This window comes from Varroa jacobsoni, unplaced genomic scaffold (genome assembly GCF_002532875.2).
Source record: "Varroa jacobsoni isolate VJ856 unplaced genomic scaffold, vjacob_1.0 scaffold_1262, whole genome shotgun sequence".
Lineage (NCBI taxonomy): Eukaryota > Metazoa > Arthropoda > Arachnida > Mesostigmata > Varroidae > Varroa > Varroa jacobsoni.
In genome coordinates, this window is record NW_019214164.1 from 218,158 (window position 1) to 238,806 (window position 20,649).

The following is a 20,649-nucleotide window of genomic DNA, read 5'->3' on the forward strand; positions in this document are numbered from 1 at the left end:
ATATATATATATATATATATATATATATATATATATAGAAAAGTCAAATACATTCCCTAGAAATAGACACGAAACTGGGAATTCACACGATTATTAAAGGCTAGCTGAATATCGTAAAAAGCTCGTTTTTACTTCGGAGGACAGAAGGCGTCTTTCATAGCACCAGGCAGCTACGGGCGCCTACCCAAAATAACACAAATCGTTATGTTACCTATATAAAGCGTTTGGACGGTATTTCCGATCCTCTGTATGTACCTGAACGAAGAGGTGGGGGGCAAACGGCTGTCTCAAGTTGTTATCGCCATGTCGACTATATTTGAGTGTCCGCGATCTTCTCAACCTTTTCCACCTATTGTCTTCTGGCAACAGTATTGCCAGTGTTGATCACAGCGACGGTGGCAGACTTGACAAAATTCGTTTCCACTGACTGACTACCTCTGCGTATACATTATCATATAAACTTGCAGTGAAATTTCGGTTTTTCTTTCTCGATATTATTGCTTCATTACTTAGAACAGGTCATGTGAGCGATTGTATCTGCAATATAGAAATTTTACATATTGCCGCTGGCTGTATATATTAGCAACCTAATGTCGAAGTTGAGGATCGCACGAGCACCACGAGTACACCAGCGAGCTCAGCTGTAGAGTTAATTTGAGACAGCACAGTGTGCCTCTGCAGGGCCGCTCGTAGAACTAGGTATTGATATCAACGCTATTTTCCGAAATAGCTTCTTATTTCCTCGTAATTAAAATTACTAAAGTAACAGTTGGTGATTACCTTATTTCATTTCATTCTATGCGGTAAAAAAATGCCGCAGTCTCAAAAGGTATTTGGTTCGACTCATTTTTTGTTAGATGCAATCTCTCCTGTTTCGTCGTTGTAGTAGAATTGTTCGACGACGATCACTGTCACCATCATTTGAAACTTTTCACCATCTTCAACGTGCGGCCATCGTAGAATCGTCCTTCTTTCCTCTACGCCGCAGATCCATATTGATTTTTTTTTTGTTGACTTTTCATTCAGCTGTCCCATTGTATTATTGATAATTCCCTTGGCCGCTATATTACGATGGCTATAAATGGCGTCCGACTTCCGTGACTTGATTTTTGCATTTGATCATTCATCCACGCCCATTTCCCGCTGTTACCAGGCAATAATTCATCCATAGCGACGTATTTCACCAACGATGCAGCTACGCTCCCCACAACGCTACAGATTGATTTTATCATGTGAGTTATCATGTGTATGTGTGTATATAGATCTGTGCAGAGCGCCCATTTTTAGTCATTCGGAACCGTTTTAATAGATTTTGGTCGTCTTCTGGTTCTTCCTATACATGTAACGAAGTGTAAATTTCCACGTCTCCTTCTATATCTGTTTACCTGTGTACATATATCGCTATGTTTGCGTGCTCTTACAATGTACAACATACAAACAAAGACGTCTCGACGGCCGTATATTTACGTGTCCAAAATGCGTCCCTCTTGATCTAAGCTGAAGCTCATCTCATCCCTTTCAGCTTCCCGCTGCTTATGACATATGAGATAAACCTATATTGCTGGAAGGTGACTGACAGGCCGATCGATTCACTCTGCAAATATTCGTTTGAGGAGGTTCGTATCATTAACTGAATCTCTACTGATTGTTCCTTATTAGAAATGCATAGGCAGTAGCGTCCTTTGTTGCTGCGTCGGGCAAGCATACGTTGACTGTGTTACTCCTGTACGGAAAGCGCGGCCATCCAAACCGGTCAAAAAAGGGCAACAAACCCATAGACGGCAATGTAAACAATGCGGTCATCGATCACACGTTTTCTTCATCTCATACAAGCTATATCTGTGCTGTGTTTATTCATTAGCGATATCTCTAGCCGATTTTCGGCTTTACTGGGTAACGTGACGTTTGACAATCTGTTATTGTTATCATCATTAGCGTATCGTTAATCTCACATAAAATAAAGCTAAACACAACGATTTATAGCAAAAATATAATAGTTCTATTGAATTATTCAGGATCATTAGGACTGTTCTTATTGGGTGGCGATCATTTGTTTGCTCCGTTCCCTGTTGCTTGAGGCACAAACTTCACACATTTTGCCAGTCGATTATAATCTACGTTATGTCGCCGTACCGTACATATCGATGTATGATACATAGCAAATACCGCCTACATTTTTGTATGAATGTTTTTGTGTTGTGCACGACAACATTGCTTCACCAATCCAATTTAGTGATGAAGTACACTTAGAGTTATACGAATAGTAAATACGGGTTGGAGAAGGTTAGCGTGGCGTACAACCGAATCGCTGGCTTGCGTATATACATATATATACACATATGAGGTGCTTAGTTAGTTGCTAGTGGCACAGAATCCTCTGAAATAGCACAATTCCAGTGAAGCTCCGACGCGGCGGAGCATCACCAATTAAGCGAGTCTTGTCCACTCGCTTGCTGAAGACACTCCCCAGAGTTGCTTGTTCTGATTTGTAGCGGCGGCAATTGCAAAAAATAAACGTCATCTAGCTTTTCGCGGTTATCGGCTTCCTTTGGTTTCGGATATGATGTGCGTGTATATATTTATCGATGCGGCGGCATGATTTGACGCCGCCAAACACTATACCGGCCCTTTTCTGTCCATCGATGAAGGGCTCCTCCAATTCGAGTTCCAGGTCGGACACTGGGACGCACAATACAAAAAACGGCATACGATAAGAAGGCGTCTTTCAATACAGGCACTGCAGCGGAACCTTTGCCCATCCAGCCATTTGTAGTGCAAATAGGGCCAAGTGTTTACTGCTGTTGATGATGGCGATGATGCGTAAGATCATCAGGAACACTAAAGCTCTAATACAAAAAACTGCCACTTTGTATTTAGGGTACTTGGTGGATAAAACGACCTCAAGCAATTTCCAAGGACAATATGTAACTTTATGTAAATATACGGCCAGCTGATGAATGTCAATAGCGTTGTTATTTCATATTTTCTGTAGGTACGTGGGTGTGGACAGGGTGATCTTAATGAAAAAAGTCGTCACAGTTCCAACACAGGTCAGGTATATGTATATAGAGCTGTATGTACACATAACATAAAAAAATTATTTCTAGGTGTGCGTACTGTGTATTTGGAATGCGAATCATACGGCTTTGGCGTCTTGTCTCACTGTAGCTATTTGGATGCTTGCCTTCGCTTGGGCGGGCGGGAGCCCTTGAACAGCAAGAGACGCACAACTCAATTTTAATTATTATACACTATATATTCTTGATGCATGCACTGACTGCTCCATAATAATAAAAGCCAATTGCTTTTAAATTCGATGCCTCTTATCTGTTGCATGACATTTTTTTATTAATTAGTTCACTGTGAAAATGATGCGTTCAAGGTCGAGTGAGGCGTGCACCTGCGCGTGACCTTTAAATCTGTGCGGTCGTGATGCGTAATCCTATTCGATTGCATCTTTGCAAACAGTTTCTTCATGCTTTATGTAACTTTAACTTACACCCTCGTAGGCACTCACGCTGGCTCTTAGATACCGTTCATGTTTGAAACTTACGTAACGTAGGTAACTATGAAAAATGAGGCCTCGGTTTAATTGCAAAAACAACTCAGTGTAACTACGATTCTATTAGGATTATCGGGCTGCTCTTTGATGACTAAGATAAGGGAAAAAACAGGTGCGAGAAAGAACTTAAAGAACGGTAGAAACGTATTAAACAAAGTTAAAATGACGTCGACTTCGTACGTATTATCATTTTTCTCAAGCAAAGAAGTCGGTGTTAGTACTATCAGTAGTAAATCGAGAGCTTCGCTGGAAGCCACTGGTGTTTCTCTTACAGATTCTCGTTGTTGTTGCTGATCGCCAACTTTTTATTAGTTGCGCTTAGATCTTTTTTAGATACCGGTTCCTATATGCACATGTTATCTGTTATTGTTTGAAATAAAAGACAAGTACTAAAGTCTCCCCCGACTTCATTTCACCGAAACGGACCGCCTGTTACACTACACTTTTCAATACAGGAACAAAAGAGGAAGTACAAAATTGAATCAAACAGAACGGAGATACAAGGGAAAAATCGATACGACTACAACACCAGAACCAAGTATAGCATAACAGAAGAGATAACCCCCGTGTCACCGCGTATGCCAATTTGCCCGAGGCACCAGCATTTTTTAGCGGCATAACAAACTTCGGAACTACAATTTCTTCTTTTACAGAATAACTTACAGTAAAATAAGGTGCTGAAGTAGTGTGACATTTTTTCTGTGGTTTGTCTACCAGTGCGTTTTTAAGGTCTTGTTTACATTGCGACCGTTGTCATCGCGGCACAACATCACAGTATCGTCATTGTGTAGTAGACAATACACAGCGCATCAACGGCAGCATCGTAAACGCCATTAGCATCACCATAATGATCAGGAGTGATCCAAACGGCCAATCCCGTGGAGAGACGACGAACCGGAAAAGTTCCCTTCCATACTTCACCAGCAGGTCACGCTCATTAAACTTGGTTTTCACGCCACAACCTTTTCCTTTCGCCTTTGTGTACGTGTTTGTGCACTTATGCTTCCTTCCATTGTTATGAAAATCGATGCAGTGTCGCAGGACTAACAACAACAAGCACAGTCCCAGTGGCAACAACAACAACAACAAAAGGCCCCGTTATAACAGAAGCAAAAAAAATAGTGCAAGGATGAAGGAAGAAATATCAAGGCGGTACCAGCACTATTGATGATAATTTTCACGTAATGAAGAGGTTTTTGAATTTTTGCGTCATGTTCCAGTCTAAACATATGGCAATATTAGGTGTGTTTCTGTGAATCTCTCAGTACGTTACAATTTACGTTAAAGCTTTATTTTGTTATTTGTTTGTGATTAACCTTTTGTGCTCCTGCCGATGGGAAGCAGCTGAAGTTTTTCAAAATAGTACTCTGTGTTTCTACCTCGTATGCTCTACGATTGCATCGCAGTACACACAAAATGTGGATTTTCTTCATTTCTATTTGAAAGCTAATCCATGCGAAACACAAATTAGTTAATTCCCATGCAGTAATAGTAACACACACATATATATATATATAAATTCGTAACGCTGAACACCATGAAGAAGTCGGCAAGTTTGGTTTTTTTTTGTCAGATCTACCTGTCTTCAGCGACAATATAACTAACGGTGTTGATTATTAATCAGTATACGCGGAGGTCTATGACACGAAGGGAATAGACCTTTTTGTTTTACATAATGTGGCCGAATGACCGTTGTTGCTAAAGTTTTTCTGTGCAACGTACGTATAACGCAGCATATACCACTTGGCAGAAATAACAGCAGTGTATCACGATGAGCCATAATTGTTTTTTCCATGGCTTCCTCCAACTGCTCGTTCCCTCATCGATTTGTCGACGCTGTTCATATTGTCGGTGTCAGTATAAAGTATATTCTTAGTATAGTGAATAGCGGATAGCTTTAGTTCGCAAAGCTTTTGTACGTGAATCTGAACGTAGAAATACGGACATAAAAAGGTAATTAACTTATTACTTTTCGAGATGCGGCAAGACAGCTCATTACCGCCATGCGACGTTGTAACGATGGTACACTGTTTGCATTCATCTGCATATGTTCAGACCAAGTCGTATATAGAGCATATGTTTTGCACGCACATACATAATTATCTGCTTCTTACAGCTGCACGAATGGTTTTCTTGCTGGTGAAAATTTTGTTGCAGGTCTCGCACGTGCCACTCAGATCCTTTGTTTAGAAGACATGCAACTAAGTGCATAGGAAGAAGGTGACAGATCAATGAAAACATTTGTTCCATTAGAAAAGACGGTGCAATATCGATTTCAATTCTCGTAAACACTGCTAATCTGTATGAAAAAGTACCACTGAATGAGTCTGTCAATTTCTATCGTTCATATGTGTATTACTGTTGCTGTGGTACGTTTTTTGTTTTTGTCCGATCTGTCCAACAGTAGACTCGATATACACAAATTTGAATTAGGAGACAAAGCTATAACAGCACCGATTTATCCTAGTCGCTGTACCATATTTTTCAAATAGTGTCGAGATATCTGGAATTCGTCTCAGGCGATGCAAAGTATCAATGCTGGATATGAAGCTTGAAACAGTTAGGAGGACTTCCTATAGCGCTTTATTATCGACGTATTGCAACAGCAAGCGTGGTTACGTTCGTCTATCAATTCAGGACATTTACATCTTGATTTCTATTGTTTTTTGCAGTTTATATTAGCGTGTGAATAAATGGGACAGGGGCAGAGGAGAGTGGCCTTGTGAGAGGCCTGAACAGTTATCGCCATTAATACATGTGTTTATATAATGCTCGTACACAGTTTATCCATCCCTGACAATGGTAGAATAAGCGGCCAACGTGGAATACTTGCAGGCAAGATAAATATGGCCTGGTTGCCCGCAGACCGACTTGAGATTTGTTCATGATATGTTCATGTACGACATAGGGATAACTGATCCTTATTTAAATGACGGAGACTGTCAAATATATATATACTTTGTATGTAGTTGTAGGCACGCGTATATGTGTACGGTTTTTGCGCTTGCTAAATAAGAATAGAGAGATGTCGATTATCAGCCGGATTTAAATATATTTTGTTACTTTATAGGTTCGTATATAAGCAAAATTGGAAAAAGGCTAGATAGATTTAATTGCGGAACCAAAATGCTTTTTTTTGGACCGGCTTCAGCTACTGAAATTTTTTCCTGTAACAAATCGATCAGAAGTGCGCTGCTGTTATCGAGAGTAACAGAAGCGATGACGACTAGCGATACAACTATATGAAAACTGAGTGCGGTAAACCTTGGACAGTGACATATCTCTGCATAAAAAATGCCTCCACAAATGATACGTAAGATTGCTTGCGGTTTCGTTCTGGCTGTTCGATCTTGAGTCCCGTCGATGAAAATTGACTAAATGGTCTAATTCGTCGAGCTTCTTCCGTTGGTGAAATTCTGCCCCTTTTATTTCCTTGTCTCCGGCTACAGCATGCTGACAGGCTCTTGATTGTCCTCCGAAGCAACGGTATGAAAAAGATCAGAAAGAACAGGAATCTCTAACAGCAGCGATTCGGTAATCAGATAATAGGCTCCCAAAGAACTCCTCCTGGTAGCAATTTCATTTGCTTGAGCCCATCGTTAGGTAATTTGCTTTGGGTGCCCCATATTTTTCCTCAGACACTGTTCGCGAAATAAATTCCACTGAGTGGCGCCCCATAATGACAGTATAAAGCTTTGAGAAACTGGCTGTTTTTCTCTCTGTCTTTTGGAGCTCATTGGTTGTTTTCCTTTCCTTTACGTGTAACGTTTTGACGGAGGTCGCAGCTGATCGGCACTGTTATGATTCGACCAATGCTTATACGATGAGTTTTCCCTTCGATGCATATATGTCAGTAAAGTATTATAGCACGGATTTTCCATTCAGAGGACCTGATGTCTCTAGTCAAACGAACTTGGCCGCTACATAAACGTGTTGGACGTTACCACTCAAGCTTGAACGAACGAAAGAACGAACGAACGATTTAATTGATGTTTCATCAATTGATGCATAGATCAAGTAAGTAGGATCAGTCAGTTCGGTTGACTATGGAAAAGGCCGATTCCGAGACACAGTTGTGCAGTAGACGTGAAAAGCCACTTTTCTATTAAACTGTGGTTTAGAATTTTTCGAAAAATCTTAAGTTTACCCACGGTTCGATAGATTTGCGACGGCTTTGCTGCGCCAAACGCTGCCATATTAGATGTAGAGCCTATCGAAGAATTGACTTACAAAATACTTCGGAGAGCTTCCGAAATTCGGGAGGTATGTTTACAGGATTAGTGAAAGGTGTGGTACTGAATTTGATGTAGCTAACATTTTGATACCTCGATGTTGACTGCTCTTGATAGTTCTGCTTTCTGCGCATGTAGACGCTGTCACAAATTTGGAATTCTAACGTAATAGTGGATGAGGCGGCAACACTTTCGCAAAGTATTATAATTATGAAAGAAAACAACTATTTCGGTAGCCAGATTTATGTTGGCCTCTGCACAGCATTTGATTTCGTAGATAATATAGACTGGCAAAAAGGAAGCGCACTTATTTTTAGCTATGAAACGAAAGAAGATCAAAGCACAGCTTATGACAAGCTGTTTTTTGAATCAATACGACAGTCTAACGCAGCTACTGAACTTGAATCTTGCATAAAAAGCAGCTACCGAAGCAAAGAGGCACTTCGACCATGGGGCTGATTATACGGCAACTGATAGATCTATTAGGCGGATCGCCGCTGATTCGAAAACGGTATCGACATTGTCGTATACATCGGTCTGGGCCTATCATATTTAACAGGGTGTATGGTACAATGCAAAATTATAAATAGCTGGTTCTAGTGGTTTTACTCTTTTTTCTTTTTGCCTCTCTATATACTTATTTAGACAACCATATACATTCCCGTTTTATCGTAAATTAGAAGTCTGTTAACAAGTTAGTGAATGCTCCATAAATAAAGGGTGCTAACTGTGTCGAAGGTTGGCGACTCTGTTCTTGGTGATGGCTTTGTAGATGCGAAAAGAGCGATGATGATTACTTCAAAATCACTATAGTCAATAGATGGAAAAAAAACTATAAAAAATAAATAAATCGCAATTTTACAGAATGCTCCAACCTGTGTCCCGTCGTACCTAGCAGCGCGCAAGGATTCGGTGTTCTTATTTGGCTTGAAAAGACGGCCAAACCATTCGTTCAATTGATGCCATTAGTATTAGGCTGTTACAAGCAGTTTTGAAACAACTTTTGGATTAGTTAGCTAAAATGACGATTCTTAATATGCGCTAAAATTACTCAAAGAAGAATATCTCTGACGAACACACTGATTCCAACGGCGTGGGAACTTCTGGGCAACCATATACCAACCATTCGTGTTCCCATATGTTGTTCCTGTATTTATGGCTTCTCGAAGTAAATCGTGGGAGCGATATGCTTGCGCAGCACTTGCTCTTTTAGGGCGTGGAACGCCCTGTAATCACTTGGACATAGATCGGAAGAATAAGCGAGTTGAAGCCAACCTAGAAAATAATTGAGACAGGGCGTTCTGATTAGGTAACCATATATGGAGTAATTCGAGAAAGCAGCCTGAGTCCATTGTTTCGTTTTCGGCGAGTATCTCATAGTAGCAAATGCCTCTGATGTCTATTGCAAGTACTACCATCACTTTACATCCGAGCCTACTAGACACCGAACTTGATTTCTCCCTAGAAGAGACACCATGTTCTCGTCCGGTCCCTCTCCGGCGGTGGGGATGGAGAGCCGCCTATGAGGCAATCGAACGGGTTTTCTGTTAATTAAAGTTCCACAATTTGCACGTGGAATATACCTGGCCTGAAGTATGTTTACTGAGAACCACTCCTTTTCCGCATTTTCACTTTTTGGCTAATAGATCTGTAACGCGTTATATATGAACTGCTAATTTTGGCCAAAGAGCTCTCAGACATGAAACTTTGCTTGTGTGAAAAGTCTTTTCGGCTGCTATAATGCGTCCTTTTTCTTCGAGTCCTGACATCTGGCCGCCTTCACGGTGGCCTTCAGCAGCTCAGTAATAATTCCCATACTTAAAACGTTTGCACTTGAACGCAGTATTTATTTTTTAGGAGTAGAAGGTGTTCTCCCTACAAAACACCGTTCTCCTCGAGAGAAATCAATCGGCTTCCGCTCAAACATTTCTAGGAGAGTCGAATATTTACCAGTTAAATATTACAAGATGGCGGCACATAGTTTGAATATTTTTTTAGTTTTTAAATTCATTTGTGGCAACCTAATATTGTTGAACATGCCTACCAGAGATCTGGCTGAAATCTTTTATGAAATATTTCTTGTGTTGACAAAAAAATGTAAATATTCTCCACCAACCCACCAAAAGTAGCAGTGTACTTTTCATTGATCATTATATGATGATATTAAATTTAACTACCTGCATAACAATAGACTTGCTTAATCGAGTAAGTTATCATGTATTAAGGGTCAGCTGTGAACATTATAGAATCGAATTAAATGTCTTCACTTACTCGCAAGTTCTTTTTATAGTCCGGTAGTTCTTTTATAGTACAGTGCCTCAGCATACGGGAGCGGAAACTCGCTTCTTGTAGTCGGTAAGGATATAATGGGAATACTATTTGCCTACCTATGCTAATATAAAACTAGCGTAGAGCAGTATTAAATTTTTAAAATATTAAGCAGTATTGAAATTATATTCAATCACGCAATCGTGGACTCATCTGTATCCCACGTTTCGATAGGTTTTTGTTATCACAATTTTAATCAACGACACGATTTGACGTTTCTCACTCGTTGGCGGGCGGTGGGTGCCCTGCTACTGTCGTTAATCGTTGCCAAGTCCTGGTCTTTTCTTTTTTTTTTTTGATAAAGGTCCATGTGTACGTTTACGTGTTTCTGTTCTTAATGACCACTGGTGTAGAGCGTTCACGTTTGTGATGTAGAACGATGCCGTTGGAAGGTATTCGATCCGTTCGTCTGTTTGTTGCAAATATTCTGTCATGCTGTTGGCCCCACCTCGGTAGTAGCATTGCCTTGAACGGATACTGAGAACTCGTGCTCATGTGCTTTATATTTGAACAGCAACTTTGCCACTTATCGAACAAACATAACTTACCACGCACCTTTGCCAGCCCTCTAGTACATATACATATTGCAGTATTGGCAGGAACACTGGGAGCTAATGCGGCTTGGATAAGGACAAGGCACAGCTATCTGTGTCCTGCTACTGTCGCGTCTGGATCGGGCCGTACGCAAGAAGCTTGTGCTGGTGGTAGTAGACACTGTGTAACCTGTCTGTCTTCATCGATGTGTGTCGCTGTATGTCCGGGAAACCGTGTCTGTGTGTGTGTGCGTGACCGTACGCTCGCGCTTGTTCTTTCTCTTAGTAATACCTTCTGTGGACTGGCAGCTTAGGGGCCTCGCACCTGGTGCGCCTGCCATGCGGCCTTCCTGTCTTTTTCTGCTAGTCGACTATTTGGCTGACCGCCTGTTCGATCGCTGCTGCATCCTGTTGTCGTCGTCATCGTCGCTTCTACTGATGGCGTCGGTTTTCGCTGGCGTCGTTTGGTCGACTGCTGGTGACGTGCGCGCCTCACTTGCTGCCGCAGCAACTGTCTGCTCGACTATCTGGTCGGCAACAATAGCCCGGGAGCATGGCTCGTGCATCACTGGTTGGCCAGAAAAGCGGAGACGGCACGAAAATCCAAAAAGCTTCAGTCCCACTACCTCAGCGCCGACGGCGGTCTGTCGGCGCTGTTGCTGGCGCTGCTCCCGCTGATCTAGCGACTGATGCTCGATCTACTAGCCAATTTTATAAGTCAGCGACTTATAGAATCTGGTGGTATGAAGATTACTAGCGTGGTGTATCGTTTTTGTCTCTACTGCGTTAGCCTGAACTAGCATAACAAGTAGAGGACGAATGACAGGTTTAGCTGCACTGGCAGAGCGAGTTCTTACTCTTTCTGCTTCGTGGCGACGCCGGGGACCGTAATGGCGTCGGGTGCCTGCCGGCGTCGCCGTCGCTATTGAGCGAAACGATCAACCAGCCAGCGACTATGGCGACCGTGACGATGGCTCATGCCTTCGTCGTTCGAAGCCTTCGCCTCAACACTAGGCTAAAACAAACGTGAGGGGGGTCTAAACCGGGCGGAGATACGCCCCGCCGGGAAGGGAAGCGAAGTTACGGCAGCTAAGCCACAGACTACACAGACCAATCGTACCCTGTCACCCGGTACGCCTGCCGCTTGGCGATCGAAGTGGCTCGCACTTGTTAGACACAGCCGCAGTAGCCGAGGTCGGCCGGCTTCAGCAGTGATGCCAGTGTTCATACTACTATTTCATAGACGAAACAGAAAAGAAAGGGGCAACTTGTAGTGTTGCCTAGGTCGGCAGGTTCTAAACGCGACATTCGACATATTGTAGTAGTGCCTCTACATCGACGTTCGACGATAACTATAAAGCAGGAAATACAGGAGAGGAAAGAAAAATTTGAGAGCTTGCTCGACCAGTAACCTGATGTGGTGCTGCCTGAACACTGGCTATCTCGTGGTCGCACTCTGCATCGCTGTGGGTTGGCCTCGCCTTATATCAACTCGCACTTTTGGGCCGTCCAACAGGCATCTCTTTTTTTCCTTGTATGATTGCATAGCAGGTTCGAAAGGATATTGGCATCTTAAAGACTCCCGAGCTTCCTCTCTCACTTGCTGCAATTGAGCAATAGCAACGGGCATAGGAGCCGGGCAAAGGAATAGATTTCGAACGTGCCGATGGGCAGAGAAACGGCCTTAAAGCTATAAACGATGTGTGAAAATAAAAACGGAATCTAGCATGTAGAGCTTTCGGGCATATTCTGAGAATCTGGAGAAGACAGATATTTATCAAACGCAAGCGAAACAAAGATAGAAAAAACATAATGTGAGAAAGATACGATTACAATATCATTCGGTATTTCGGGTAGTTGCATTAGGAACAGACCCACATCTCAAACAGACATGTGAATATCCGAAAATACGATGCTCTTCTTTACCCACCCGTCTGGCGAATGGTCGAGATTCCAAAGTTTTTTAAAGAACAATATGGATCAAAAATACTTTACTATAAGTACAACTATTTGCTTTAATCTAGGTGATCTATCCCGTGACTAGAATCCTATTCTAGTTTAAATTGAACTTTAGCTTGTTTGCTATCAACGTGGAGGTGTGCTTAAGTATCTTTCTGGTTTAGTCAGATAAAGAATATATATTTATATATATTTTTTAAAGATTTTTTCGCTGTTTTTGGTGATTCACTGCGACATTTCCGCAGACTAACTTCATATGATGCATATATAAAATCCGAAAGCTTCTTGCACGGTGTTCGTCTTGCGCGATCTACTGCTTTTATGAGGTTTTTTTGATAGAGCTTCTTTCCACGAAGCTGTTGAAAGTCGCTTTTCTAAGCATCTGGACTCCGGCTGTAGTTCACTTCTTTCTCCCTATCTCGTCCCTTTGGGCGCTTCTGAGCCTTCTCTTTCGAACCAGAACTCGTTGAGCTAAAGCAAGAGCTGGGACTGCTCAAATTAGAAAAGATTTCTATTTCTTTACTGTTTCTTATCCGTCATCTAAAGTCGGGAAATGAGTACCGTCCCACTGAGACATCATTCATATACGACTATAAATATCGAATAATGAGTTAGGTTTCGCCTTGCAAAATTACCCTCCTCAAGTCAAATACAAGTTCAATTAGATAACATTCAGGTAGCGAGCAACTCAGCTACCGCAAAACTTTCCGTTGTTCGAAAATAATGTTTACATTGTTTACCTTTTTTGAGTTACACCCGCTTTGCTTGTGTATATATATATATATATATACCGCTTTGCGTATAGAGAAATATATGCAGGCCTTGCATGTATTTATTCTGAAAGACTTCGCCCCGTATGTCTCTTTCACCAGTCCAAACTGCACAACGATTTCGTATTTTATTCTTCTGGTTATTTATAAGTAGTTACCTTGATAATAATAATAATAATATTAGGCTGGCATTCGTGGGAAAACTAAGGAGGGTACTAAAATCAACGAATCCCGGCTGTGCGCTTTCCATGGATCCGACTCTGTAGTGTACGAGAACATATATGGCCACCAGACGTTTTAGTTAAAATGCGTGGGCGTTCTTTGTGAGGCCGTTTTTGTGGGTGGTCAACCGCTAGAATAGAGGCTATTCGACGAGAGGTAGACAAAACGAGACAGGTTTGCAGCAGCGTTAACGTGAACGTGCGGCGGTGACCAGCACAGGAGGGCTAGCCGCAGTCGAATGAAGAACACGACGGACCATTAAGTTGACACAAAACGCATGAAGACGTGATCACTGTCGACAGAAGTGGCGGGAAAGTCAAAAACCGGCTGTCTAGCCTAGACAGCACTCACCACTATATACAATGTAATAACATGAATAGTCAGAGATGGTGATTATTCGTCGTCATATAATTTATATGAAGATTACATATATTCGTTTAGTTGTACATAGGTAGTTAGAAAGGACCTTCTACCCATTTTGTTCCACGTTTCTTGCGTTTGCTTGCATTTGTTCTTGTCAACCAACTATATCAATCTACACTCGTATGTGTGCTTAAAAGATCAGGTTCAAACCCATGTACTCTGTCATACTGAGTGCAGGCAATGGTTAAACTACGGATAATCTCGTACTATTAGATGCTTGAATATTACAACAGCTCGTAACTGACGAGGTGACGCCGTTGTCTACAAAACTGCGATCACTGAAACAGAATGTTCGGAGGGACGCGTGTTTGTGTTAGGGCAGTGAGTAAGCGCGACGACGTGTTAGCGGATTTAATACTTCTTCTCTGATAGATTAGATAATACGTAGAACGCAGTTGTTTTTGTGGTTTTAATGGCAATGCAGTTACGTTTGTGGATGTTTTTTCTCTGGGCCAGGCAAGGGCTAGGGAAACAGGGAAAGAGGCACACGCTGATGAGGTCACGCCGTCGCCGTGATCTGCCTCGCTAGCAGCATCGGACTATGCCTGGTCACGAAGTTCGTGAGAAGCTTCCCTTGACACGGCGTTGTCGCTGCTAGCCATTCTGAGTGGTGCTAGGTGGCTACCTTTAGCCTGAGTATTTTTGTGCTGGGTTGCCAGGTAGAAATCTGGTATAGATGTCAGTTGCCCGCATGTGTGCGTCAAGCCCCACAACGTTTGAAGCAGTTGAATTGCTTAGTGTCGATCACAACACAGCCAAGCTCGTTTCCTTTTCTGCCGTATAAAATAATGAACGGGAGCCGAAGCCAACGTCACCGTTAGTATATACTTATTTTAATGTATGCACCATCAAGAAATAATCGTGCAGCGATTAATTCAAAAGATTATTGAATTTATCGCGGATTAGGTGTTCGATCATAAAGTAGCAATGCACATTTTGTTGCCATAACTAGAACGCGGACGAGGATGAATAGGGTAATCTTGTTAACTTAGGCTAGATTTGATTATCAGTTACGCGACTCGATAGACGATGTTGTGAGAAAGCATTTATAAAGTACCGCAGAAAACAAGCCATCGTTCAAAATGGTGGCTTTTATTTCCAAACGCAATAAGAATGATAACAGTGAAGAAAGAATCGTCGACAAAAAGATTTTCTTCGTTGCCGTTTCGTCATTTAACGTCAGCGAGGATAGTCGCAGCTGTCGATTTCGTATTTGATCATTATGATAACCAATTATGGTGACGTTTTTGTGAATCTTCTGTACGACTGTTGCTTGTGGCAAATACCCGGTGCTTAAAACCGTTGGACTATTGAAGCATTAAATCTGACGTGGGTGGCCCTTCTGTCATTCACGATGTTGCGACTTAGATATCAGAAAACGTTTGCCAAGCGGCGGTTTACGACAACAGAAAGCTTTTTCTACTCGATATACTGAAGACTACGAGAACTGCTACTGTTATAAGTACATTATACGGCATGATTCGTTTGGGACAGTGGATGCGTGTACGGACACGACACGTAGGAAGCAGGATTGGGCTTGCAAGAATCTGGCGACCTATGGTAACGGGTATGACAAGTCTGTTCGAAGAATTTTGTCTAGTGATGAACCAACAAGCATAAGCTGAAATGTTGGACGTGTTCTCTGTGACGCCTTTAAGATGGGATCTTACTCAACACTACAGATCCCGAGAGAATAATTGAGCGTAGTTATTTTTTTGAGCTGCATTTCTTTCTCACTGCCATTTGTCTACGCGGTGGTTTACATTTCATTTAGTGAGTTTTTGTATTGTAAATTCATTAAAACGAATCCTCTGTGTTAAGGGTCGAATATAGTGAGTTTTCCGTGAAATGCCCAAGTCTTTCGGACGAGTCTTTTTTTTTCAACATTTGCCTTGTTTTATATCTATGCACTGTCATACTATTACTGCACGTAACATGCATTGTCGGCAGCTATAGATAGTTTGTCGTTTACAAAAAATGCTTAACAACACCAGAATAGTGCTGAAGCACTATACCTAAATGGCGACATTTCGGCTTTTGTAGGTATTATGAATCCACTTAATTTCCTGGTGTATGTTAGCAATGTTTTGCTCACATTTGGTCTTTTCGTCTCTAATTCAGCCATACATAAAAAGGACGCCATCTCCAGCGAGGGCTCTCGCCGTGCGACAATGGGCCGGTTTGGCCAGCAGAGCCCGGGTGGGGGGCCCAGGCGGCAGCAGCAGCACATATGAAGCAGACGACTAAACATACGACAGATAACGCCATCCCAACAACGAGGAGACAATAGCAACAGTCACCAACGAACACGAAGACATATGAAGAGAGAGACCGGAGGGGAGATGAAAGAAGGGGAGGGAATAGAATGTGAGGGGTTAAGGTAGAGTGTCGTCTATACCGATATCACATCTGGGTCGCTCGCAGCTCCAGCAAAAGGAACGGCAACAACCTCGAAAGAGCCTCCCGAGCTTTCTTCCAGTGCTCGTTTTTCCGGCGTCATGCACAGACGTTGGTGGCCCCACCACCATCACGATTTTTGTTGCTGCCGCCGACGCATTGGCCTAGCTTAGCACGCCGCTACAAGTGAACATGCTAGTTCTGCTCGATAGGGTCCTGGCACTATCGCGTTATGGTGAGATTACATACATTCTATCTAGTACAACTGCCGTGCTGGCAGGCAGTTGCAGGGGACGATGTTAGTGTTGGCGCTGCTGAGCGAAGTGCACGCCGCCACCCTGACTCGCGTAGCTTGCAGTCATTTTTGCGCAGATCGACAGACCGAGCAGCTGGCTGGCTGACCCTTGCTAGCCAGGCGGTACGATATTTCCATGATGGCGTCAAAGAAGCAGGAGAAAAATGGAGAATGAAGTGGTACCGAACACGGAAGAAAAAAATCCTTCGACCCTGCTGCTGTTGCTGTGGATGATGTTGATGATACGACGACGATGATGACTACGGGCTAGTGGGAGTGACTATCAGACAGACAGCAAAACAGCGTGCCTGCAACCGATCATGTCACCAATAGCAACAGTATCAATGTCAGCCATAAGCGACAGAAAAAGAACGATAACCGTAAGTAATGTTAACAGCAGGAGAGTCCGAGGAATTGACGCGCACTGAGGCAGCAGAGTGGGAAGAAATAAACACGATCCTGGAAGATACGACAGACGCAATCGAACCAACAGATAGGAACGCGCCGTACAAGTACCCGTATATCTGTAATGGGTGCATATGTTTATATCATGCGCATAAAGATGGAACGAACAACAGAGGGGAACGAAACAAGCAGCTCAGGCAAAGAACGAGAAAAAGAGAAAAGAGAAACGGGGGAGTAGCAGAAGCAGCAACAGCTGCAGCACAGAAGCGGTTTGGATGTCTGTTGTGAACTCGCGTGGAAATACTTTCGAACGTTGTTCGCCACAAGTTAAGGTGTGGTTAAGACATGAAGGCGATTGAAAGAAGACCGGTGCGCGATGCGGGATAAGGCACACGGGAGTATAACGGCTGAAAATAAGGTCAAGCGGAGGAACAGACGTACCGCAACCAGATCGAAAGGCAGGCGGAGCAATGGGTGGAAGAGCGGACAAATCATGTAATAAAGTCTGAAACAGCCGTACTAACTCTATACAAATATGCCAGTACGAGCATACGGGAATAAATATATAATATGTACGTGATTGTCCTGTAAATTGCAGAAAAGTCAAGCGAGCGAATGAGCATCAATTGGCGAAGAACAGCACAATTCTTGCGAGAAAGAAAATTTACAAATTGTATATATAGAGAGAAAAAGAGGACAACGATATTATACACTGATTTATTAAGCGATTGGAGAATGATAACTGAGATATGTCACAATATCATAATAAGACAGCTATATTATATAAATTGACAATACTAATACTACCCGTGGTAGTATTTGGTTTCAATGAGGTTTTTGTCCTACGTTGATCTCGTGTATATTCAGATATTTAACTCGAATGTCTAGCGCGACATTTCACTACAGACTAGGATAAAAAAACTAGTTCCTTATCTAATAATATGTGAAACATTATTATAATCCGCTATCGATTTCCTTTACTAAGCTATATGATGTTCGTTTTCTGATTTCAGGTAAGCGACAAGGCCTTTTTGTTGAAGTCTATTATTACCTATCGCTTAATCTCCTAACAGATTAATTTTGTCTGCTGTTGATGCCATAGCGTACTCGTCGATCGTCTTTCTACTTCCAATAGCGTCACCGCCACCAAAACTTTTCGTTTGATTTGAGGGTGGCGGGGGCATCGCCGAACAGCTTTTGCCGCCGACTATTAAGGGCATGGGGTGGGTCGTGTAATCCCGTGTTTTTCTCTCTATGTTCATATTTGTATAAAATAGCAATATAATCATTGCCAAAGAATCTCCTACAAAAAAAAAAAACGTTAAGCTATAGGTAGAATTTTAAAATAGAAAAAGTAATTCTCAGTTAATTTGCATCGTTTCTATTGACTATACCGAGGCCCACAAAATATCTTTAAATTAATACGAAGAAAAAAATATTGTAACCGTATACATCCAAGGGTTCCGGTTATATATGTCCGGTTATACTTTCTGCAGGTCGTTTTCTGTATCGATTTCTGGCCCAAGCCGTTGTACCCTTTTTGAGGGCGATGGGTTAGTCCTGACCGAGGAGCGCCTCTGGGTCGAGCCGGGAAGAAAACTCAAAGAAAGCCCCTGAGGAATTTGAGGGTTAATTCAGACTGCTGCTGCTCTCGTGCTACCGGTTTACAGATCGGCTGCAACTCGCTGACCACCTTAAACAGACACTAGCAGAAGGGGCAGAAAAGAGAAAACGATGACGACAATGACGAGAAAGGCCGGCCAAAACGCCTCTCTTGCTTTATTATGGTTCCTTCTGTTGCATCCCTTCGTTCAGTTCGGTGTAAAAAGTAGAACCGCTGCGGATAGCCGTCTAACAGAACTTATTTAACCAGCAGAAGAAGTCTCACCGGCGTTAGGCCAGTTTCGGTCAATAAGAGAAGTACCATGAGATAAGAAGGGTACTGAAGACGATATAAGGACGAAGAGAGAAGGGCGAACCGGCACACCGAACGATAACGACGAGTACTACTACAATTACGTACTATCGGCCCATTTAGTTCATTTCGAGGGAGAGGAGTGAAAGGGCCGTAGCACATATTCATACAAGGGATCGGAGCACCGACGAAGTTGCACAGCCGTACAGGGAGGAGAAGAAGAAGTCCAAATCAAAGAGCGATTGCTTATGCGGATTCCGCCGTATAGTAATGTAAATTGAATAAGGTGAACAGTTGTAGTAGTAGAAAGTTGAAGTTTGTCTACCTTTCGGATATCTGCTCTTTATCACCAGACGGCGCACTGCTATCCAAACGGCACCATATGAGACTAGTTGAATAAAAGACTGCTTTCTGCAGTTTTGTCTACATCGAGCAGTCGGTTAGCAGTGAGCGACAGTGATTGGATGACAGTGGAGCTGGGCCGTCATCTTATCAAAACTGGTCATCTGTCCTTCGAAGGGCTATCGTCTTCCTTGAGAATATCGAAATGCAACGAGCTTTTGTGGCATCGTCATATTGAGAGCTAATGCCACCACTAGTATACGTTCCGCCAGGATTCCATGGGGTCGGAACGGGCAGCTCGGCTGTGTCGACATATTGTCAATGGGGTACTCAAATGCAGTGTGTTTAGCATCGATGTATAAACTAGTGGAACGCTTTTCACACAGATCATAGGGCAAACTCAATGGTTCAGTTCTCTTTTCCGTAGTCGTCGTCGTCTTTCATGCTTTAACGCCGTCAATTTTTCGCCATCCTGCCACTGCTGCTGCGTCTTGAATGAAATCGAAAAGCATGGCGGTTTTGTGCGTATTTCAAAGGACGATTCGCTATGCAATCAGCACGTGGCATGCATCTTATATGTACAAATAAGAAGCAGTTGCATCATTATTATAAAGCAATTTAAGTAGCGCTGGTCGTGTCTACAGAAGTGTTACGCACTCAATGTAGATATGAAACGAGGCTGTGTACAAAAGGAATACTGCTCTTGTTTCAGATCAGTTCCGGCAGAACCACCCTCGTGTGGCAATCTGCGTGAAGTCTCTAAGCGGACATCTTTAGAGAAGCAGATATTTGCTACAATGCTCTGGCAGCTTTTAGATAGTCATATACGAACCGTTCGCATTTCCATATGTAATGTCTCTATCTATGGTCTCTCAAAATAAATTGATAATGAAATATGCTTGCCCACCAATTTCCCTTTTTTAAGGCATAAAAGGCCTAGTGATCACTTGGATTTTCATTGCAAAAACAACGGGGTTTAAGCCAACGTTGGATGTACCTTTGCTCAATTCAGAAAGTAACTGACACATGACAATATAGTTCAACGTTGCCACCCCGCGATCAGACTGCATGCTTCCGTTCCTATGCCAACGCTCCGTGAGTCACTTGAGGTAGTCGAGTTAGCAAAGTGCATTTACTGTTTCATGTTTGGCGAGCATTTCAAAGCAGCAGATGTTTCTCCTGTCCATTGTAAATACTACTAACGCTGCCACCAAATCCGATTTTTCTCTAGGGTAACGTCATTTGCTTACTTGATCCCCTTCCGGC

At 42.6% G+C, this 20,649-nt stretch overlaps 1 protein-coding gene and 1 long non-coding RNA gene across 2 annotated transcripts in view; both read left to right on the plus strand.

Annotated features, from left to right (window-relative positions):
- The window catches only part of ec (ubiquitin specific peptidase echinus), an 86,580-nt gene that overhangs the window by 9,032 nt on the left and 56,899 nt on the right, over positions 1 to 20,649 (plus strand). The window lies entirely within an intron of this gene.
- Positions 14,577 to 20,289, plus strand: LOC147752425 (uncharacterized). Its single transcript, XR_015314085.1, has 3 exons — positions 14,577 to 14,845; positions 18,140 to 18,349; positions 18,623 to 20,289. It is a non-coding gene; the product is annotated as an uncharacterized LOC147752425 (long non-coding RNA).